General features: G+C 44.5%; 1 long non-coding RNA gene across 1 annotated transcript in view; it reads left to right on the forward strand.

Moving 5' to 3' along the window:
* Positions 1 to 7,396: 7,396 nt before the first annotated feature.
* Positions 7,397 to 25,199, forward strand: part of LOC311129376 — a 116,272-nt gene continuing 98,469 nt past the window's right edge. Inside the window, exon 1 of the long non-coding RNA XR_014613271.1 lies at positions 7,397 to 7,438. This is a non-coding gene — a long non-coding RNA (uncharacterized lncRNA). The remainder of the gene's footprint in view (positions 7,439 to 25,199) is intronic.

A 25,199-nucleotide genomic window follows, 5' to 3' on the forward strand; every position in this document is an offset into this window, starting at 1 on the left:
TCCCTAGCACCAGCACCCCCGAGCTCCATAGGGGTCGGCTCGGAAGTGCTGGGGGATGGAATGGTCGGCCCCGAATCCGGACGTCCGCGGGTAGCCAACAGGGTATCCAGGAGAATCGACATGTCCACCAGTTGATCAAAGCTGAGGTTGGTGTCCCTGCAGGCCAATTCCCAACGCACGTCCTCCCTCAGGCTGCATCTGTAGTGGTCGATGAGGGCCCTCTCATTCCATCCCGTGTTGGCAGCTAGCGTCCGGAAGTCCAGCGCAAACTCCTGCGCGCTACTCCTCCCCTGTCTAAGGTGGAATAGATGCTCACCCGCCGCTTTACCCTCTGGGGGATGATCGAATACTGCCCGGAGGCGGCGGGTGAACTCTGCATAGCTGACCGTAGCGGCGTCTATCCCACCCCATTCGGCGTTGGCCCATTCCAGCGCCTTGCCGGACAGACAGGAGATGAGGGCGGACACGCTCTCGTATCCCGAGGACACCGGGTGAATGGTTGCTAGGTAGAGTTCGACCTGAAGTAGGAAACCCTGACACCTGGCCGCGGTGCCATCATAAGCCCTCGGGAGCGAGAGCCGAATCCCACTGGACTCCGGAGATGGAACGATGGGTATGGCTGATGGTGGTGGTATCGTAGGAGGAGGTGTGGGCAAACCTCCACTCTCCCATCGCCTCAAGGTGTCCATCACCCCTTGGATGGTGGTGCCCAGGTGCTGGATCATGGCCTCTTGGTGGGTTACACGCTCCTCCAGTGCTCCCCTTGGCGCCGTCGATCCTGCTGACTCCATCTTGGTGTGTTATTCTGTCAGAATGCGACGGTGAAATGCGGTAGGCGAAGTCAAACGCAGGACACAGAGCTTACTGGAAACGTACTTTACTCGAAAGTAACCAGAGAAGAAAACAATCTCCACACAAGGAGGAAAAACAACCCGCACACGAACACTGCCGATGACGAATACAATACCACATAATGGGGAACAGGTGTACACAATCAGGACAAAACAAGTCAAACACAGAAACATAGATCGGTGGCAGCTAGTACTCCGGGGACGACGAACGCCGAAGCCTGCCCGAGCAAGGAGGAGGAGCAGCCTCGGCTGATTCTGTGACAGAGTACAAGGTCATTAGCGACATGATGGTCATTAGCGAGTTGGGACTACCAACGCATGTCCAGAGTGCATAACAGGAGATTACTTTGAATCAACGATGACGTGGAATTTGACTGTGTCATGACTCTTGACCGCCGGTGTGGCAGTAATACGGTCACCGCAACAGCCCTAGACCCACTCCAATACGCATACCACCCCAACCAATCCACAGATGACGCAATCTCTATTGCACGCCACACTGCCCTCTCCCACCTGGACAAGAGGAACACCGATGTGATGATGCTGTTCATTGAACACCGTAGTGCCCTCCAAGCTCATTTCTAATCTAAAGACCCTGGGACTGAACACCTCCTTCTGCAACTAGATCCTGGACTTCTTGACGAGCCGCCCCCAGGTGGTGAAGGTAGGCAACAACATATCCGCCACCCTGACCCTCAACATGGTATCCCCTCAGGAGTGCGTGCTTGGTCCCCTAAATGTACTCCCTGTTCACCCATGACTGCGTGGCCGCGCATGACTCCAACACATTTACATTTTAGTCATTTAGCAGACGCTCTTATCCAGAGCGACTTACAGTTAGTGAATACATATATATATAAAAAAAAAATTCATACTGGTCCCCCGTGGGAAATGAACCCACAACCCTGGCGTTGCAAACACCATGCTCTATCAACTGAGCTCTATCAACCTGCCGGCCATTCCCTCCCCTACCCTGGACAACGCTAGGCCAATTGTGCGCTGCCCATGAGTCTCCCGGTCACGGCCGGCTGCGACAGAGCCTGGATTCAAACCAGGATCTCTAGTGGCACAGCTAGCACTGTGATGCAGTGCCTTAGACCACTGCGCCACTCAGGAGACTACGTTACAACACCATCACTAAGTTTGCCGGCGACACGACGGTGGTAGGCCTGATCACCGACTACGATGAAACAGCCTATAGGGAGGAGGTCAGTGACCTGGTAGTGTGGTGCCAGAACAACAACCTCTCCGTCAACCTCAGCAAGACAAAGGAGCTGATCGTGGACGACAGGAAAAGGAGGGCCGAGCATGCGCCCATTCACATCGACGGGGCTGTAGTGGAGCGGGTCGAGAGCTTCAAGTCCCTCGGCGTCCACATCACTGAGGATATATCATGGTCCAAACACACCAACACAGTTGTGAAGAGGGCACGACAACGTCTCTTCCTCCTCAGGAGGCTGAAAAGATATGGCATGGGCCCTCAGATTCTCAAAAAGGTATACAGCTGCACCATTGAAAGCATCTTGACTGTCTGCATCACTGCTTGGTATGGCAACTGCTTGGCATCCAACCACAAGGCACTACAGAGGGTAGTGTGTACAGCACAGTACATCACTGGGGCCGAGCTCCTAGCCACCTTTATACCTGGCGGTGTCAGAGGAAGGACTGTTCTCTCTACTACCGCACAGCAAGCGGTCCCGATGTACCAATTCTGGAACCAACAGGACCCTGAACAGCTTCTACCCCCAAGCCATAAGACTGCTAAATAGTTAGTTAAATAGTTAACCAAATAGCTACCTGGACTTTCTGGATTAAACCTTTTTGCACTAACTTTTTTTGCTTCATTACAAACACTGCTGCTACTGATTATTATCTGTCACTTTATTCCTAGTTATATGTACATATCTACATAAATTACATCGTACCCCAGCACATCTACTCTGTACTGGTACCCCGTGTATATAGCCAAGTTAGGGCCTGTAAGTAAGTATTTCACTGTCAGTCTACACCTGTTGTTTACGAAGCATGCAACAAATAACATTTAATTTGATTTAATTTTAAAGAGAAATCTCTGATTCAGAGTACTGATCACAAATAAAACACCTGACGGGAGACTGAGGAGAGGTCAAGCTAAACCCAGAGCCTGTGTAGACAGTGTTTCCCAGAACTGACTGAGGAGGACAGATAAAGCAGTCCATCAATCTACTAGGCTTGGCTTGGCTACACTGACTGGAAACAAGCAAAAGGGTCATTGCACATAGGAAAACACCAAGCCGGAAATCACCTACTGTTGATGGAGAGAGAGAAAGAGTAAAAAGGTAGTCACATTAATTTCTGTATGGGCGGGAAGAGAGAGAGAGAGAGAGAGAGAGAGAGAGAGAGAGAGAGAGAGAGAGAGAGAGAGAGAGAGAGAGGGGGGGGGGGGAGAGGGAATAGAAGGGCAACTCCATTACCTCAGCTTGTTTTGTTAGTGGCTCGGTCAGTGAATGCATTATCAAGCGGCATCATCACACATTCATTTCCCCCTAAAATAAAGAGTATGATTTATGTAAACAAAAGAACAACATCTCACACCTTCACCTTGCCGGGAGAGAAAAAAACAACAAGAACTGAAGCACATAATTCACGCCGACAGCCATGATGGAGGTGAGATTATGGAACAATGACGGCTTGATTTCATTTGTTGTTGTTTTTTACTTATTTTTCCCCCCCTACGCCACTCCATATCACTCTTGTCTGGCTTCCTATTTTCAGCAGAAGTACTTATTGTTCTTAGTGAACACAGAGATACTGACCACGGTATTGGAAAAAAGTCAGACCACCTACCATCCATCCACCTAACTGGATAGTAAACAAAAGCAATTCCAACATAACGTTCTGACAGTGTTTTGGCAACGTTGGGGGTCTTTATAAGGAACATAGTCTGAGAACAATCTGGGAGAGCCAGGCCCAGAGCCAAAGGTAGGAGATAGGAACAGACATGCCTGTGTCTGTCTGGCGCTAAACTGTTTTCTTTCACCAGCAGCAGAAAGTAAAAACTTGATTGGGAACAGAAGTGCTTATTACAGGCGGACATAATGACAGGGTTGAGTGGCGGTGTGCGTATTGCAGTAGAAAAACTCTCCACAAAGCACTACCAAGGGAGTTTCTCCTTTTGTTTGGGGTTGTATTTACTCTGGAGATGTTGGCGTTTTGTTAAACCAGCCAGGCAGTTCTGTTTGGTTTGTCTTGGCTGTCTGAAATCCAGTCCATCTATCTGGCACTTCTATTTGTCACCCTGAAGGACACCCAATCTTTCCCAAGTACTATTTGTGTTGAAACCATCCATTGGTAAGGAATTGTAGTGTCATAAGCTGTGATTGAAGTGTCATAAGAATTGTGGGACAAATGGGCACCATTTGGAGAGTTTGACTGGCTGTCACTGTCTAGTGAATAGTGTGTTGAAGTTGGCCAGCAGTACTGTATCTCTTTGCAACAGTCAAACTCTCTCCTGCTGAAGTCTTTCTCTAGAGACATGTAGCATCTCTCTCTCTTGCTCGCTCATTCTCTCCCTCCATCTCCCTCTCCTCCTGTTATCTCCCTTTTTTCTATTGCACTCTCTCCCTGCACCGTTACCTACCTCTTCTACCCAAGCTATATCCTTATTTTCCTCCCCTTTTCTCTCTTTCCCTCTGTGTTGTGTTTATCTCAATTAATGTGGCCTAGCTACCTGGCTGGCAAGGAGATACCGGTGGAAGGCATGCTGGCTGCCTGGAGGGAGGAAAGCCTTTCTCAGCTATCTGCAACAGGAGAGCCTGTTCCAACGCAGTATTATCAGTGGACAGCGCTACGCAGGGATACTTACATTGCCGTATTACATCTCATCTCCTTATCCCTACCCGTCACATCACACAAGGTGACTTTCAACTTGCTCCAGCACTGCCATCGGCTCCTGTTGCTGTGGGCTCGCTGCAATATAAAATGCTAATTGCTCTCATAACTGGTATTGAGTGATACAGTAACAGGCTTCTTTATGCCTGTCTTATCACTCATATCTTGACCACTGTTATCAGAACTATTGCCAGGGTAATACGTCAGTCATTACGAGAGCGTATGAAATGCTACCACTACAAGTGCTACCCCTGCTACAGTGCTTTGCCAGTGCCATTACACTACTTCTGTTAAATGGGACTAACACCACCTTCTCTACTATAACTACAGTTACTACAGGTGTAGGATCTTAATTTGATTACCCTGATCCAGGAAATGTAAAACTTGTAGTTTATTTGTGGTTTAAAAACGCTTCTGAAGTTTGTAATCAACCCCTACAAAAATGTCCATTAATTATAATCCACATAATAATTTGCATTTCCTGTTGCTGCATGATTCTTTTCCTGCTGTAGCAAACTGGCTCAAATTAAGATCCTACATCTGTACAATACTAACACCTTGTACTACATGAAGACTGTTGTCTGTGACCTGTAGAAGATTTTGGGCAACTCCTTTGAAGGGCAGGTTTTGCCTTATCTCTCTACAGCAAAGCCACACTCACAATATGCTCAGTCATAAAATAACAAACTCAACAATCTGACAGCTCAGGCTCTACCACCACCATGCACTGGTTGTGTCTTGTCGAAGCATATTACAGGACTATTGTGCATATCTATAATAACTGCCATTGTCCTTCCCTCACAGGCGTGACACTGAGGTTGTAATGAGAACGGGGTTGCCTTTTTCTCACACAGTCATAAAGGTGTCTGGCTGCTACTCCCTTCCACGTCTCACTGCTGCGTATTGTTCAACTCCTATCACTATATCTGCTGTGACTCCAATACTCCAGATGAAGCAGTAAAATACTAACCATTCCATCACATTCATCTCCTCTGACAAAAGAGGAGATTTTTGAATTAGCAGCAATAAAAGTAAACTTGTACAATCAAATATTTTAGGATGCCTCAACATTTTGCGATAACACATTTAGAGGGAGGAGAGGGGAAACAGTGTGTTCCCGATGCCTGATTAGATTGACAGTAGAGTTTCTCCTTGTGTGGTGCTGCCAGCAGAGAATGCCTCGCTTGGTGAGGAGTAGTCACTAGGATGAGTTATTCACGAGCGAGCAACAATCATTTTTATCGTTATTAAAAACCTGGCGTGATTACGAGCAGACTACCCACAGACAACCCATCTGCATTTCAGGTGGAAATCAATGGCACTCCAGGTACTGTGTACTCTCATAATCTCCTCAAAGAGAGTATGAGAGGATAGAAAAGAATGAACAGAATTTATGAGGCTGCAACCTAGTATTTAACTCGTAATTTCTCTGTCTGACACTGTGAAAGAGACAGGAATTCGTCAGCGGCTTTCTTTGTGATTGTGTAGAAGAAAGCTCATCTCTAAATCGTGCTGAGTTTATAAGCCATTGAGTTTGTAAGCCATTTAAGCACCATGTAAGTAGCATGTTGTTTACTATACCCTGTGTGACTGTTGATATGGCCGCCACTGCTTCGGCAGGCTACATGCATAACGTGTAAAACCAAAAAGGTGGCGCAAGACAAATCTCAGCTGGAACCTTTTGTGAGCAAAATGTCAAACATAAGAGCTTTCTCAAAGTGAAACAAAACATGATTGACATCACAATGGATACATTTTTCCACTGGCATAAATGCTGAGCAGAGAAAACATAAGAGAAACAGTTCGCACCACTGTGCTATCTCAAAGGCAGGAAGAAAGAGTTGCATATGTCACAACAGAACGTCACCAGGTCGGTCTCAATGGGTTTTTAATGATTATGAAGAGGAGTTGTGTTTGTCTTCCGCATGAAAACAATGTCAGTCACATCCAGACAATGAGAATCTGTAATCCCATGTCATATGGAGGACTGTTCTCAGTGCAGTGATGTGCAGGTTCAACCACATCAAATTGCTATAATTTCACGCCAACGTGAAGTGTAAAGTGATATGTGGAGCAGTCCTAAGAACAATAGCTGTTTTAATCTTTGTGCCAGGTAACTTAATTCCAGATGTGTAATTCCACCAGTCTAGACTTCCATCTGTATCACTGTCATTACAATAAACTCCTGGAATCACAACAGTCTGTTTCTATTTCTCTATTCCTCCCTCCCTCTCACTCAATCCATCTCTCATTCCAACACATCTTAGCATCTCTCAGCCTCTCTCCCTCTCTCTCCTCCTGAAGGAATTGATACCCCCCCCTCTCTCTCTCTTCCTATCTATCCATTGGAAAATATATCATTCTGCACTCTGGACTGTCATCATCCTCTGATGTTCTGTAACTGTCTCATCCCCCCTCCTTTCCTCTCTCCTTCTCTCTCTCCCACACACCTTTTCCTGACAAGTCCTGGCTCCACTTCACCAGAGGCTGCCATGGCATTGTTCTTCTGGGCCAAAATAATAACTTTCCCCATCCTGTGGCCCTCTGGCCCGCTCTTTTATAACCTTGTTTTCTCTTTCAGGTGAAATATTTTCACACCAGTTCTGAGCCCGGAGAGATAGAGACAGACCGGCCAGAGGTGACAAGAGCTTCCGGCTCTCTAACTGCTGCTGTGTTCCCAGCACTGGAGAAGATAACAACTACCCCTGAGGAAAAAGGTAATCGGCCAATGATGTATGAGAGAGAGAGAGAGAGACAGCCACACGCAAATGCAATAAAGTGTGTGAGAGAATGTCAAATACATTAATGTGTGTGTGTGCGTGTGTGTGTGTGTGTCTGTGTCTGTGTTTGTGTGTGTGTGCGCACAAACCACAAATCAAATGTCGAATGTTCGGTACACATTCAAGATAGTACAAATATACAATTGTATAGAGAGGTTTCTGTGTCTCCCTTTCAGTGTGTGAGAGAGAGAATGTAGCTACGTTTGTGGCTGTGAGTATACTATTTACTCTGCCTGTGACTAACATATCCACTAAGGGAGGTGTCAGCCTATGACTACTTTTATTGGCCTACCAACTCTCAGCCTGAGGTTTATGGTCATAGACAGGCAGCAGTCAAAATCCCTTTAGAAATCTGGCTGTTGAGCAGAGGTGAAAACTTTTGCTATTTATCTTTTATATTTTGTCAACTGTGTCTCTCTTATCGGTCTTATCTTAAACACAGCAACAGGTTTTTCTAGAAGATAAGCTATACTGGTCCATCACAGAGCTCTCTGTGTTCGGTAAGAACTACCGTTGTATGCAGGTGGTTTGTCTGCCATATGTGACTCATTTCAGGAAACTAGGAGTATGTCACTACTTCACAGGAGAGCCATATCAAAATGCGTTTTTTGGCAGAAATTCCTTCTGGAACATGTGAACTTTAATGTGCCTTAATAACAAATTTGTATGCCATCTGTAAATACAAATAAAAGTATTAAATTACGAGCCTAGTTGGTTAAGCCACAGAAAAAGATAGCAACCTTCCCACTAGCCATGATTGGCTGAGATAATGAGTGGGCTGTACATGCCGAGAGAGGAGTTTGGATTGGTCTGCCATATAGCACGTTTCTGTCTATTTGAGCTGGTCAGTATGTGTAGGTAATCCTGTCTAGCACAGGTTTTTAAAAGATGTATCGTGTAGTGGAGCTGCATAAATGTTGCTCTCCACTTTCTGGACGATCGAGTTTTGAAATCAGTGGAATTAGAGTATGATAGCTAAAGAGATGGAGAAAACACCTGTCTCTGGATTACATCTTCAAACTAGGGGCAAACATGGCATCCGTGACAGGGAGACGTGTCCATCATGCATGATGTACAGTGGGGAAAAAAAGTATTTAGTCAGCCACCAATTGTGCAAGTTCTCCCACTTAAAAAGATGAGAGAGGCCTGTAATGTTCATCATAGGTACACGTCAACTATGACAGACAAATTGAGAAAAAAAAATCCAGAAAATCACATTGTAGGATATTTAATGAATTTATTTGCAAATTATGGTGGAAAATAAGTATTTGGTCACCTACAAACAAGCAAGATTTCTGGCTCTCACAGACCTGTAACTTCTTCTTTAAGAGGCTCCTCTGTCCTCCACTTGTTACCTGTATTAATGGCACCTGTTTGAACTTGTTATCAGTATAAAAGACACCTGTCCACAACCTCAAACAGTCACACTCCAAACTCCACTATGGCCAAGACCAAAGAGCTGTCAAAGGACACCAGAAACAAAATTGTAGACCTGCACCAGGCTGGGAAGACTGCATCTGGAATAGGTATGCAGCTTGGTTTGAAGAAATCAACTGTGGGAGCAATTATTAGGAAATGGAAGACATAGAAGACCACGGATAATCTCCCTCGATCTGGGGCTCCACGCAATATCTCACCCCGTGGGGTCAAAATGATCACAAGAACGGTGAGCAAAAATCCCATAACCACACGGGGGGACCTAGTGAATGACCTGCAGAGAGCTGGGACCAAAGTAACAAAGCCTACCATCAGTAACACACTACGCCGCCAGGGACTCAAATCCTGCAGTGCCAGACGTGTCCCCCTGCTTAAGCCAGTACATGTCCAGGCCCATCTGAAGTTTGCTAGAGTGCATTTGGATGATCCAGAAGATGATTGGGAGAATGTCATATGGTCAGATGAAACCAAAATATAACTTTTTGGTAAAAACTCAACTCGTGGTGTTTGGAGGACAAAGAATGCTGAGTTGCATTCAAAGAACACCATACCTACTGTGAAGCATGGGGGTGGAAACATCATGCTTTGGGGCTGTTTTTCTGCAAAGGGACCAGGACGACTGATCCGTGTAAAGGAACGAATGAATGGGGCCATGTATCGTGAGATTTTGAGTGAAACCCTCCTTCCATCAGCAAGGGCATTGAAGATTAAACGTGGCTGGGTCTTTCAGCATGACAATTATCCCAAACACACCGCCCGGGCAACGAAGGAGTGGCTTCGTAAGAAGCATTTCAAGGTCCTGGAGTGGCCTAGCCAGTCTCCAGACCTCAACCCCATAGAAAATCTTTGGAGGGAGTTGAAAGTCCGTGTTGCCCAGCGACAGCCCCAAAACATCACTGCTCTAGAGGAGATCTGCATGGAGGAATGGGCCAAAATACCAGCAACAGTGTGTGAAAACCTTGTGACGACTTACAGAAAACGTTTGACCTGTGTCATTGCCAACAAAGGGTATATAACAAAGTATTGAGAAACTTTTGTTATTGACCAAATACTTATTTCCAAAGATTTTCTATGGGGTTGAGATCTGGAGACTGGCTAGGCCACTCCAGGACCTTGAAATGCTTCTTACGAAGCCACTCCTTCGTTGCCCGGGCGGTGTGTTTGGGATCATTGGCACTGCAGGATTTGAGTCTCTGGCGGCGTAGTGTGTTACTGATGGTAGGCTTTGTTACTTTGGTCCCAGCTCTCTGCAGGTCATTCACTAGGTCCCCCCGTGTGGTTCTGGGATTTTTGCTCACCGTTCTTGTGATCATTTTGACCCCATGGGGTGAGATCTTGCGTGGAGCCCCAGATCGAGGGAGATTATCAGTGGTCTTGTATGTCTTCCATTTCCTAATAATTGCTCCCACATTTGATTTCTTTAAACCAAGCTGCTTACCTATTGCAGATTCAGTCTTCCCAGCCTGGTGCAGGTCTACAATTTTGTTTCTGGTGTCCTTTGACAGCTCTTTGGTCTTGGCCATAGTGGAGTTTGGAGTGTGACTGTTTGAGGTTGTGGACAGGTGTCTTTTATATTGATAACAAGTTCAAACAGGTGCCATTAATACAGGTAACAAGTGGAGGACAGAGGAGCCTCTTAAAGAAGAAGTTACAGGTCTGTGAGAGCCAGAAATCTTGCTTGTTTGTAGGTGACCAAATACTTATTTTCCACCATAATTTGCAAATAAATTCATAAAAAATCCTACAATGTGATTTTCTGGATTTTTTTTTTTTCATTTTGTCTGTCATAGTTGACGTGTATCTATGATGAAAATTACAGGCCTCTCTCATCTTTTTAAGTGGGAGAACTTGCACAATTGGTGGCTGACTAAATATTTTTTTCCCACTATATATGGGTAAGATAGTCTAGCTAGCTACTTTTTCAGATATTACACGTTTCTAATTTTGACAGAAAGTGGTTTCATTTCAAGTTAAAGTGTACTGTTAGCTGGCTAGCTAATGTTAGCTGGCTCGCTAGCTAATGTTACGTGTATGATCTTATTATTCGTATCCCTGAGCCATTTGCTTGCTAACATTGAACCTGGTTGGTTAGCTACCTGCAGATTCATGCAGGGTAGTAAAGTCATGAGTTGGGATTATGGTTAATTGTTTAGCTAGCTAACGTTAGCTGGCTGGCTTCTAGCTAACGTTACATGTATGATCTTATTATTCATAACTCAGAGCCATTTGCTGAGTTGGGATTATGGTTCATTGTTTACCAAGATAGCTAGCTACATGTCTTAACAAAAGACTCCACTATGCAAGTAACCATTTCGGGTGCGTTCGTAAATTCAGTCTGAGTATGCCAGAGTGCAGAATAACTGATGTATGAACGCACAACACCCGTTGAATATGGCCGGTGTCAGTAAACGTTGGCAAAAAAACGTAATTAAATTGTTGCCAGCAGCACAGTTACAGTCACCAATGCTCTGGATAACATGAAAACAGCCTAACTAGCTCTGCTGGGGCGAGTAAAATGGCTGTTTTCATGTTATCCAGAGGTAAACAATGAACCATAATCCCAATTTTGTGTCTGGAAGTAGCTAGCAAGCTAGCCAATGTTAGCCAGTTAGTTTGGGTGCTTGACTGCCATTGTGAGGTCAGAACGCTCGGATCAACCCTACTCATCGGCCAGAGCATCAAGTGTGCGCTCTGAACGCTCCGAGAGCGAAACAAGATGGGTGGGGCTAAAGCTTAAGAGTGTGTGAACAATGCTGAATGGGTGGTAGACAAAGAGAAGCTCTTCAGCAGGTACCAAAACATTCAAAGGCCATTTTCTCAAAAGTGAGATTACAAGTTTATCAACTTTCAAAGCAAAATTACTTTCCCATTGTTCCCTTAAATACAGTGTATGATATACCATTTTGTAGCTCTGTGTCTCTGCTTTTATCCAATGTAAAAAACACCTTTTCAAATGTTGCTACATAAGACCGAATCAAGGCGGTCGGTCACATATGTGTCTCACATGGGAAGCATAGGATACATACAGCCAGCTTCACACTAGTATGTTTGTGTGCATCGGTGCGTCTGTAGGCCTACAGATGTAGGATTTTAGTTAGAGCCGGTTTGCTACAGCAGGAAAATAATCCTGCAGCAACAGGAAATCCCTAGCCGCGTACTCAGAGCATGTGCAGACCAGCAGTCTGTTGTCCCCACTTGCTTCAAGATGTCCACCATTGTTCCTCTACCCAAGAAAGCGAAGGTAACTGAACTAAAGGTAGGTAGAGTCAAATCACCTCCACCTTATCCGAAATCCTAGACCCACTACAATTTGCATAACATCCCAACAGATCCACGGATGACGCAATCGCCATCGCACTGCCCTATCCCATCTGGAAAAGAGGAATACCTATGTAAGAATGATGTTCATCGACTATAGCTCAGCCTTCAACACCATAGTGCCCTCCAAGCTCATCACTAAGCTCGGGGCCCTGGGTCTGAACCCCGCCCTGTGTAACTGGGTCCTGGACTTCCTGACGGGCCGACCCCTAGTGGTGAAGGTAGGCAAAAAGACCTTCGCTACACTGAACCTCAATACGGGGGACCCACAAGGGTGCATGCTCAGCACCCTCCTGTATTCTCTGTTCACCCATGACTGCGTGACCACGACGACACAACAGTGATAGGCCTGATTACCAGCAACGACGAGACAACCTACAGGGAGGAGATGAGGGCCCTGGTGGAGGGGTGACAGGAAAATAACCTCTCCCTCAACATCAACAAAACAAAGGAGCTGATTGTGGAATGCAAGAGACAGCAGAGGGAGCACACCCCCATCCACATCAACGGGGCCGCAGTGGAGAGGGTGAAAAGCTTCAAGTTCCTTGGCGTGCACATCACTGACAACCTGAAATGGTCCATCCACACAGACAGTGTGATGAAGAAGGCACAACACTGCATCTTTAACCTCCGGAGGCTGAAGAAATTTGGCTTGGCCCCTAAGATCCTCACAAACTTCTACAGATGCAGCATTTGAGCATCCTGTTAGGCTGTATCACCGCCTGGTACGGCAACTGCACTGTCCACAAGCACAGGGCTCTCCAGAGGGTGGTGTAGTCAGCCCAACGAATCACCAGGAGCACACTGCCTGCCCTCCAGGACATTTACAGCACCCGATGTCATAGGAAGGCCAAGAAGATAATCAAGGATCTCAGCCTCCCGAGCCACGGCCTGTTCACCAAGCGAATCCATCTAGAAGGCGGAGACAGTACAGGTGCATCAAAGCTGGGACCAAGAGACTGAAAAATGGCTTCTATCTCCAGGCCATCAGACTGTTAACCCATAAGAGTCTAAGCCCTGTCTAAGCTTGGGGAGGGGTGTGGGGGTTCAACTAATCTATATGGAATTGTTTTAAGAAGGTCATACGAAGGGTCATTTAGCCATTTGATTTAGAATTTTAAGACTCCTTGAAGTCTAAAAAAAATATATAAAACAATTATTTGATGAAAAACTATTTTTGGCCTTACTGCTATTAGCCCATACAAACGCATTGAATAACATATTCACTACATGGAACAACAGATAGTCCCCCCCAAAAAATCTAAAGGAAATTTGTTCTGAAGTGTCTGAGAGATATAAGAATGATCAGGAAACATTTGTATTCAACCCCTTATTTTTGGTCTCCATATATAGTTCCATTAATTTTTTCAACTGAACATTCAGACGAGTGTTGTGAGGCCTGTGGGCGTCCTAGAGCAAAACAACTAACATATAAACTACCAGTCAAAAGTTTTGACACACCTACTCATTCAACGGGTTTTCTTAATTTTTTACTATTTTCTACATTGTAGAATAATAGTGAAGACATCAAACCTATGAAATAACACATATGGAATCATGTAGTAACCAAAAAAGTGTTAAACAAATATATCTTATATTTCAGATTCTTCAAATAGCCACCCTTTGCCTTGATGACAGCTTTGCACACCTTTGGCATTATCTCAACCAGCTTCATGAGGTAGTCACCTGGAATGCATTTAGATTAACAGGTGTGCCTTGTTAAAAGTTAATTTGTGGAATTTATTTCCGTCTTAATGCATTTGAGCCAACCAGTTGTGTTGTGAGAAGGTAGGGAGGGTATACAGAAGATAGCCCTATTTGGTAAAAGACCAAGTCCATATTATGGCAAGAACAGCTCAAATAAGCAAAGAGAAATTACAGTCCATCATTCCTTTAACACATGAAGGTCAGTCAATCCGGAAAATTTCAAGAACTTTGAAAGTTTCTTCAAGTGCTGTTGCAAAAACCATCAAGCGCTATGATGAAACTGGCTCGCATGAGGACCGCCACAGGAATGGAAGACCCAGAGTTACCTCTGCTGTGGAGGATAAGTTCATTAGAGTTACCAGCCTCAGAAATTGCAGACCAAATAAAAGTAACGACACATCTCAACATCAACTGTTCAGAGGGGACTGTGTCAATCAGGCCTTCGTGGTCGAATTGCTGGAGAAAAAAAACACTACTAAAGGACATCAATAAGAAGAAGAGACCTGCTTAGGTAAAGAAACACGAGCAATGGACATTAGACCGGTGGAAATTTGTCCTATGGTCTGGAGTCCAAATTGGAAATTTTTGGTTCAAACCACCGTGTCTTTGTGAGACTCAATGTGGGTGAACGGATGATCTCTGCATGTGTAGTTCCCACCGCAAAGCATGGAGGAGGAGGTGTTATGGTGTGGGGGTGCTTTACTGGTGACACTGTCTGTGATTTATTTAGAATTCAAGGCACATCAGCATGGCTACCACAGCATACTGAAGCGATACGCCACCCCATCTGGTTTGGGCTTAGTGGGACTATCATTTGTTTTTCAATAGGACAATGACCCAACACCCCTCCAGGCTATGTAAGGGCTATTTTACCAAGAAGGAGAGTGATGGAGTGCTGCATCAGATGACTTGGCCTTCACAATCCCCCGACCTCAACCCAATTGAGATGGTTTGGAATGAGTCAGACCGCAGAGTGAAGGAAAAGCAGCCAACAAGTGCTCAGCATATGTGGGAACTCCTTCAAGACTGTTAGAAAAGCATTCCAGGTGAAGCTGGTTGAGAAAATGCCAAGAGTGTGCAAAGCTGTCATCAAGGCAAAGGGTGGCTATTCGAAGAATCTCAAATATAAAATATATTTGTATTTGTTTAACACTTTTTTGGTTACTACATGATTCCATATGTGATATTTCATAGTTTTGATGTCTTCACTATTATTCTACAATGTAGAAAATAGTAAAAATACAGAAAAACCCTTGAATGAGTAGGTGTGTCCAAACCTTTGACTGGTAGTGTATATTCCGGACTCTGACATTGCTCATTATAATATTTCTATATTTCTTAATTCCTTTATCTTAATTTTTTGGCTTTGCGTGTATTTCTTTGTGTTGTTCGATGTTACTGGACTGTTGGAGCTAGGAACATAAGCATTTCGCTACACCGGCAATAACATCTGCAAAATATGTTTACGCGACCAATAAAATTGTATTTTATTTTATTTGAAATGTGAATTATGATGTGGATGTTATTGACATTTTTTTAGATTTAAAATAATGTCGTAAGGGAAAATTAGAAACTTCAGAATTAAGATCCTACATCTGTAAGGCTGTTCAAACTGGGGCAACCCTAGGTTTCCACAATGTCTGCATGTTTCATAAATCTCATTCTCAGGGAGCAGTAATCCAGTTGAACAACAACAGAAGTATCCATTCATAAATGACTCATGTCTCAGATCCCTGTCTGCTACAACACAATGGAATTCCATGCTGACACTGTGTACCAACCATGCTTCAATGCTAGATACATTGTCAGGACGCCACCATTAGTCAACACTGGGACTCTGCAGGCTTCAATGCAGACACTGACAATGCAACGACTAAACTCTGGTGCACCTCTCACACAATACGTGCCACATACTTCACCCTGCCAATGTTTACCTTCCAACCTCGGCCTATTCATCAGTCCTGACACTCCAAATTATACAAAAGTTACAGCTTCACCCCGACCAGCCGAGATTAAAGGGGAGAGGTTGGTTTTCACACAACTCAATTACAAAAGAGTGCGAGAGAGAGTGCGAGATAGAGAGAGAGAGAGAGAGAGAGAGAGAGAGAGAGAGAGAGAGAGAGAGAGAGAGAGAGAGAGAGAGAGAGAGAGAGAGAGAGAGAGAGAGAGAGAGAGAGAGAGAGAGCCTGACATCTAAATTACTGACTGAGACAAGATATTAATCACTCATTCCTCTGCAGGTCCTGGCATGACACACAAGCGTTTGACCCTCTCATTTTCAATTATTTTTTTCCTCTGAATTACTGTCAAGCAAATTGGTTGAATTATTTGGTTATAAAACGTAATTTCTGATCAATGATTTAAGGCTGAGAAATATCACCATCTGATTGAACCTAGGCCATCCCCTTTCATTGCCTGTTTCCCTATAACATTGGCTGTTTGTTTGAAGGGATAATAGAGTGTGCTTTTGTGCTAATCCAAAAACGCTAAACAAATTGCAAGGAAACTCTGTTATGTAACTCCCTATCAACATATCACTCAGCTAGTTAGATAGCTTGGCACCTAGCTATCTAGATAAGCTAGCAAATGTTATTTAGCTTCTCTCGGTTTACAAGCATAATCTTTCCACGAAGATTACATTACCACCAACAAAGAGAAAGGTAAGTTGTGGAAAATTCTTCTTAAAGTAGTCTAATCATACAAAATGACTGAGACCATTACAGAGTCCCCTGAGTGCCCTGTTAGGGGGAAGGAGGTCAAAGTAGCAAGGATGAGGGCCCGGTTTCCCGATAGCGATAGAACTTAGGCTTATGAGTGTTTTAACGATGCGTCGTTCCTATAGCGGCCGAAAATGTAACATGAGTTTCCCAAAACACCACGAGAGAACAGTTGCTAAGTGTGTCATTGGAGCATTATCGACACTGATAGGATCAAAAGAAAGGCAGCGCTGCTCTCGAGTCAGCTTTCTCAATTCAAATCTTACCTTAACATTAGAATTATTTCACAATAATGACGACGGATCAGCTCCTAGAGAGATATTACTACCTATACAGCTGCAAATATTAAGGCGGCTTATTCTAATGCTTACCCAATAAAAATGCACAAAATCACAGATTTGGCATATCATTTTATTTATTTTATTATTTTTATTTTTTCACCTTTATTTAACCAGGTAAACCAGTTGAGAACAAGTTCTCATTTACAACTGCAACCTGGCCAAGATAAAGCAAAGCAGTGCGATAAAAAACAACAACACAGAGTTACATATGGGGTAAACAAAACATAAAGTCAAAAATACAACAGAAAATATATATACAGTGTGTGCAAATGTAGCAAGTTATGGAGGTAAGGCAATAAATAGGCAAAATAGTGCAAAATAATTACAATGTAGTATTAACACTGGAATGATAGATGTGCAAGAGATGATGTGCAAATAGAGATACTGGGGTGCAAATGAGCAAAATAAATAACAATATGGGGATGAAGTAGTTGGGTGTGCTAATTTCAGATGGGCTGTGTACAGGTGCAGTGATCGGTAAGGTGCTCTGACAACTGATACTTAAAGTTAGTGAGGAGATAAGAGTCTCCAGCTTCAGAGATTTTTGCAGTTTGTTCCAGTCATTGGCAGCAGAGAACTGGAAGGAATGGCTGCCAAAGGAGGTGTTGGCTTTGGGGATGACCAGTGAGATATACCTGCTGGAGCGCATACTATGGGTGGGTGTTGCTATGGTGACCAATGAGCTAAGATAAGGCGGGGATTTGCCTAGCAGTGATTTATAGATGACCTGGAGCCAGTGGGTTTGGCGACGAATATGTAGTGAGGACCAGCCAACAAGAGTGTACAGGTCACAGTGGTGGGTAGTATATGGGGCTTTGGTGACAAAACGGATGGCACTGTGATAGACTACATCCAATTTGCTGAGTAGAGTGTTGGAGGCTATTTTGTAAATGACATCGCCAAAGTCAAGGATCGGTAGGATAGTCAGTTTAACGAGGGCATGTTTGGCAGCATGAGTGAAGGAGGCTTTGTTGTGAAATAGGAAGCTGATTCTAGATTTAACTTTGGATTGGAGATGGTTAATGTGAGTCTGGAAGGATAGTTTACAGTCTAACCAGACACCTAGACATTTGATGTTGTCCACATACTCTAGGTCAGACCCGCCGAGAGTAGTGATTCTAGTCGGGTGGGCGGGTACCAGCAGCGTTTCGATTGAAGAGCATGCATTTAGTTTTACTAGTGTTTAAGAGCAGTTGGAGGCTACGGAAGGAGTGTTGTATGGCATTGAAGCTCGTTTGGAGGTTTGTTAACACAGTGTCCAATGAAGGGCCAGATGTATACAAAATGGTGTCGTCTGCGTAGAGGTGGATCTGAGAGTCACCAGCAGCAAGAGCGACATCATTGATATACACAGAGAAAAGAGTCAGCCCGAGAATTGAACCCTGTGGCACCCCCATAGAGACTGCCATCTGTCCAGACAACAGGCCCTCCGATTTCACACATTGAACTCTATCTGAGAAGTAGTTGGTGAACCAGGCGAGGCAGTCATTTGAGAAACCAAGGCTATTTAGTCTGCCAATAAGAATGCGGTGGTTGACAGAGTCGAAAGCCTTGGCCAGGTCGATGAAGACGGCTGCACAGTACTGTCTATTATCGATCGCGGTTATAATATAATTTAGGACTTTGATCGTGGCTGAGGTGCACCCATGACCAGCTCGGAAACCGGATTGCATAGCAGAGAAGGTATGGTGGGATTCGAAATGGTCGGTGATCTGTTTGTTAACTTGGCTTTCAAAAACTTTAGAAAGGCAGGGCAGGATGGATATAGGTCTGTAACAGCTTGGATCTAGAGTGTCACCCCCTTTGAAGAGGGGGATGACCGCGGCAGCTTTCCAATCTCTGGGGATCTCAGAAGTTACGAAAGAGAGGTTGAAATCATTGTGCACACATCATAAAATATATTGAGACAAATTATAGACAGTATCCTACAAGTAGGAAAATATAACTCAATTTATTGAACATTAAATGTATTTCAATATGATTTGAATGCATTTATCACCGTTTTCATTTGAAGCATCATTTTATATGTCGTTTGTTTGTATCAATTGCAAAGATATTGGCTACTTTTTATTTGTAGTCAACTTTGTTCTGAAGTTATCAGCGGTCACAGAGAGAAGATAAACCATGTGATTCTATGTTTAATGGAGATCTTCTGTGTATAAATCCAAGATGGCGTAGCAGTGCGGTCGTGTTTTTTTCTGTGTCCTTGTGTAAATTTTTACATTTCATTCTTTAACTAAATATACTTTCCTGTAACCCGCCTCACCCAACGTGGAAAGGATTATATTATTTCTTTATAACTTTTATCAAGAACCTTAAGCTGAAACTAGTCTAGCTGCAACCGAATGGCTACTTGCTATTAGCCACCGTTAGCGTCTTCACCATTGTCCGTGGCCTGCACTACCCACCAGCCAGCTCTAGCTCTAGCCTGGACAATTTGTTGGCCAGTCTGCACAGCGTGCTATCAACCCAGAGCATATCGGATCATCGCAACCAGCTAGCTGCAACCAAATGACTGTTGTCGTTGGCTAATTACCATTGCCCCTTAGCAAGCACCAGGTAGCCTTGAGCTAGCCTCGAGCCAGGCCCATCTCCCGGCTATCTGCCTCTCTGTCAACCGGACGGGACCTCCTAGTGTTGACACGGAGCCCCGCCGATCCAACACGACTGGTTTGCCGACGAAATCGTCTGATGTGGTTTCAACAGGCTTCCCGTTACGACGTTGACACCGAAGATCCATCTGCTAGCCCCGGACCGCTAGCACACGCAAGCCGGGCCTCTTGCTCGCCAGTGCTGTAGCAGCCCCCGAACTACCTCCGAACTCTCCTATTGCTGTTCACCGGACCTTATGATAACTCAGCTATACAGCTGATGCCTGCTGGACTGTTCCTTTATACGGTACCGCATCCTGTTTATGTTTAGCCTCAGCCCAAACTTTGTCGCCATTACCAGCTGTTGTCTTAGCTCTCTCGAATAACACCTGTGATTGCTTTATGCCTCTCTCCCATGACAATATGCCTTGCTTATTGCTGTTTCGGTTATTTCTTATTGTACTATTTCAATGTAGAGCCCCCAGCCCAGCTCAACCTGCCTTAGACAGCTCCTTTGTCCCACCCCCATACAAGCGGAGACCGACTCAATCGGTGCCTCTGTGATGCTATCTCTTTCATCATTACCCAACGCTTAGGTTTATCTCCACTGTACTCATATCCTTCCATATCCTTGTCTGTACATAAAGCCCTGAATCTATTCTACAACGCACAGAAATCTGCCCCTTTTTTTCTATGTACCCAACGCACTAGAAGACCAGTTCTTAAAGCCTTTAGCCGTATCCTTATTCTACTCCTCCTCTGTTCCTCTGGTGATGTAGTGGTTAACCCAGGCCCTGTAGCCCCCAGTATCACTCCTACTCCCCGTTATCATTTGTTGACTTCTGTAACTGTAAAAGCCTTGGTTTCTTGCACGTTAACATCCGAAGCCTCCTCCCTAAGTTTGAGTTATTCACTGCGTTAGCACACTCCGCCAACCCTGATGTTCTAGCAGCTTCTACCTTTCCAGAAATAAGTCTCTCACTGTTGCCGCTTGCTACAGACCCCCCTCAGCCCCGAGCTGTGCCCTGGACACCATATGTGAACTGATTGCCCCCCATCTATCCTCAGAGTTCGTACTGCTTGGTGACCTAAACTGGGATATGCTTAACACCCCGGCCAACCTACAATCTAAACTAGATGCCCTCAATCTCACACAAATTATCAACGAACCTACCAGGTACAACCTAAAATCTGTAAACATGGGCACCCTCATAGGTATCATCCTGACAAATGTACCCTCTAAATACAACTCCGCTGTCTTCAACCAGGATCTCAGCGATCACTGCCTAATTGCCTGCATCCGTAATGGGTCCGCGGTCAAACGACCACCCCTCATCACAGTCAAACGCTCCCTAAAACACTTTAGCGAGCAGGCCTTTCTAATTGACCTGGCCCGAGTATCCTGGATGGATATTGACCTCATTCCGTTAGTAGAGGATGCCTGGTTGTTCTTTAAAAGTGCTTTCCTCTCAATCTTAAATAAGCATGCCCCATTCAAAAAATGCAGAACTAAGAACAGATATAGCCCCTGGTTCTCCTCAGACTTGACTGCCCTTGACCAGCACAAAAACATCCTGTGGCGTACTGCATTAGCATCGAACAGCCCCCGCGATATGCAACTTTTCAGGGAAGTCAGGAACCAATATACACAATCAGTTAGGAGAGCAAAGGCTAGCTTTTTCAAACATACATTTGCATCCTGTAGCACTAACTCCAAAACGTTTTGGGACCCTGTAAAGTCCATGGAGAATAAGAGCACCTCCTCCCAACTGCCCACTGCACTGAGGCTAGGAAACACTGTCACCACCGATAAATCTACAATAATCGAGAAAATCAACAAGCATTTTGCTACGGCTGGCCATGCTTTCCAGCTGGCTACCACTACCCCGGCCACTAGCTCTGCACCCTCCGCTGCAACTTGCCCATGCCCCCCCCCCCCCCCCCCCCCCCCGCTTCTCCTTTACACAAATTCAGGCAGCTGATGTTATGAAAGAGCTGAAAAATCTAGACCCCTACAAATCAACTGGGCTAGACAATCTGGACCCTTTCTTTCTAAAATTTGCCGCCGAAATTGTCGCAACCCCTATTACTAGCCTGTTCAACCTCTCTTTCGTAACGTCTGAGATACCCAGAGATTGGAAAGCTGCCGCGGTCATCCCCCTCTTCAAAGGTAGTGACACTCTAGATCCAAACTGTTACATACCTATATCCATCCTGCCCTGCCTTTCGAAAGTTTTTGAAAGCCAAGTTAACAAACAGATCACCGACCATTTCAAATCCCACCGTACCTTCTTCACTATGCAATCCGGTTTCCGAGCTGGTCATGGGTGCACCTCAGCCACGCTCAAGGTCCTAAACGATATTATAACCGCGATCGATAATAGACAGTAATGCGCTGCAGTCTTCATCGACCTGGCCAAGGCTTTCGACTCTGTCAACCACCGCATTCTTATTGGCAGACTAAATAGCCTTGGTTTCTCAAATGACTGCCTCGCCTGGTTCACCAACTACTTCTCAGATAGAGTTCGATGTGTCAAATCGGAGGGCCTGTTGTCTGGACATATGGCAGTCTCTATGGAGGTGCCACAGGGTTCAATTCTCGTGCCGACTCTATTCTCTGTATATATCAATGATGTTGCTCTTGCTGCTGGTGATGCTCGGATCCACCTCTATGCGGACGACACCATTTTGTATACATCTGGCCCTTCATTGGACACTGTGTTAACAAACCTCCAAACGAGCTTCAACGCCATACAACACTCCTTCCGTAGCCTCCAACTGCTCTTACACACTAGTAAAACGAAATGCATGCTCTTCAACCGAAGGATGCTTGCACCAGCCCCACCCGACTAGAATCACACCTACCCGACTACACCTAGAGTATGTGGACAACTACAAATACCTAGGTGTCTGGTTAGACTGTAAACTCTCCTTCCAGACTCACATTAAGCATCTCCAATCAAAAGTTAGATCTAGAATCGGCTTCCTATTTCACAACAAAGCCTCCTTCACTCATGCTGCCAAACCTGCCCTCGTAAAACTGACTATCCTACCGATCCTTGACTTCGGCGATGTCATTTACAAAATATCCTCCAACACTCTACTCAGCAAATTGGATGTAGTCTATCACAGTGCCATCCGTTTTGTCACCAAAGTCCCATATACTACCCACCATTGTGATCTGTACGCTCTTGTTGGCTGGCTCTCACTACATATTCGTCGCCAAACCCACTGGCTCCAGGTCATCTATAAATCACTGCTAGGCAAATCCCCATCTTATTTTAGCTCACTGGTCACCATAGCAACACCCACCCGTAGTCTGCGCTCCAGCAGGTATATCTCACTGGTCATCCCCAAAGCCAACACCTCCTTTGGCCGCCATTCCTTCCAGTTCTCTGCTGCCAATGACTGGAACGAACTGCAAAAATCTCTGAAGCTGGAGACTCTTATCTCCCTCACTAACTTTAGGCGTCAGTTGTCAGAGCACCTTACCGATCACTGCACCTGTACACAGCCGATCTGTAATTAGCCCATCCAACTACCTCATCCCCATATTGTTATTTATTTTGCTAATTTGCACCCCAGTATCTCTATTTGCACATCTATCATTCCAGTGTTAATACGAAATTGTAACTATTTTGCACTATGGCCTATTTATTGCCTTACCTCCATAATTTACTATATTCGCACACACTGTATATATATTTTCTGTTGTATCTTTGACTTTATGTTTTGTTTACCCCATATGTAACTCTGTTTTTTTTTTTTTTTTTTTTTTGTCTTGGCCAGGTCGCAGTTGTAAATGAGAACTTGTTCTCAACTGGCTTACCTGGTTAAATAAATGTGAAATAAAATTTTTACAAAAATTAAGTGCATAGGAGGGCAAAAAAGCATCTAACAACCCACTTAGCTGTTTTACGAGTGGTCTGTAGCAGGCGTTAGATTAAGAGCATTTTCAAGTGCAACGTTAATAACGGTGGTTTTAGGAAATAGCTCTGAGATTTAACGATGCTCCTTAGCCTTAAGATGCTTTTGGGAAACCGGGCCCTGGGCTGTCGAGCAGGTCGCCTATGCAGAGGCATAGCTGACATATGGCATTTTTTAAATATTGTCATACTATGGATCATATAGCTATTTGATTTTGAATTTTAGGACCCCTTTAGGTCTCAAAAAAAGATATACAAAAGTTATGCGATAAAATATTGAATTTGGCCTTTACTACTATAGCCCAGAGAAACGCATTGAATAACACATTCATAAATGGCAAAAAATACAGTTAAAAAATAAATAAGAAGAAACAAGGTTTTGAAGTGTTTGTCCTATATCTAGGAGATATAAGAAAGCTCAGGAAATATATACACTACCGGTCAAAAGTTTTAGAACAGCTACTCATTCTGTCACGCCTGCTCCCGCTCCCCCTCCCTGGCTCTCGAGGGCGCCAGGCTGCCCATCATTACGCACACTTGTCACCATTGTTACGCGCATCAGCGCTTCATTGGACTCACCTGGACTTCATCAATCAATCAATCAAATTGTATTTATAAAGCCCTTTTTACATCAGCAGATGTCACAAAGTGCTATACAGAAACCCAGCCTAAAACCCCAAACAGCAAGCAATGCAGATGTAAAAGCACGTGGTTAGGAAAAACACCCTAGAAAGGCAGAAACCTAAGAAACCTAGAGAAGAACCAGGCTCTGAGGGGTGGCCAGTTCCCTTCTGGCTGTGCCGGGTGGAAATTATAACAGTACATGGCCATTAAGGCCAGATTTTTCTCCAAGATGTTCAAACTTTCATAGATGACCAGCAGGGTCAAATAATAATCACAGTGGTTGTAGAGGTTGCAACAGGTCAGTATATCAGGAGTAAAAGTCACTTGGCTTTTCATAGCCGGGCATTTAGAGGTTGAAATAGCAGGTGCGGTAGAGAGAGAGCGTTGAAAACAGCAGGTCTGGTACAAGGTAGCACGTCCGGTGAACAGGTCAGGGTTCCATAGCAGCAGGCAGAAGAGTGGAAACTGGAGCAGTAGCATGACCAGGTGGACTGGGGACAGCAAGGAATCATCAGGCCAGGTAGTCACTGCTTTATTATGGGTGGTCCTCTGTAGCTCAGCTGGTAGAGCACGGCGCTTGTAACGCCAAGGTAGTGGGTTCGATCCCCGGGACCACCCATACACAAAAATGTATGCACGCATGACTGTAAGTCGCTTTGGATAAAAGCGTCTGCTAAATGGCATATTATTATTATTATTATTATTATCTCCCCTATATCTGTCTGTTCCTCAGTTTGATCCCTGTGTCAGCATTAATGTCATTATGTTTCCGCTGTCCAGACGCTGTCCTTGTTTTGTTTCATGTCTGTACAGTGAGATAAAAAAGTATTTGATCCCCTGCTGATTTTGTACGTTTGCCCACTGACAAAGAAATTATGAGTCTATAATTTTAATGGTAGGTTTATTTGAACAGTGAGAGACAGAATAACAACAACAAAATCAAAAATGTCAAAAATGTTATAAATTGATTTGAATTTTAATGAGGGAAATAAGTATTTGACCCCCTCTCAATCAGAAAGATTTCTGGCTCCCAGGTG

The sequence above is a fragment of the Coregonus lavaretus genome (genome assembly GCF_964263955.1).
Source record: "Coregonus lavaretus genome assembly, chromosome: 5".
Lineage (NCBI taxonomy): Eukaryota > Metazoa > Chordata > Actinopteri > Salmoniformes > Salmonidae > Coregonus > Coregonus lavaretus.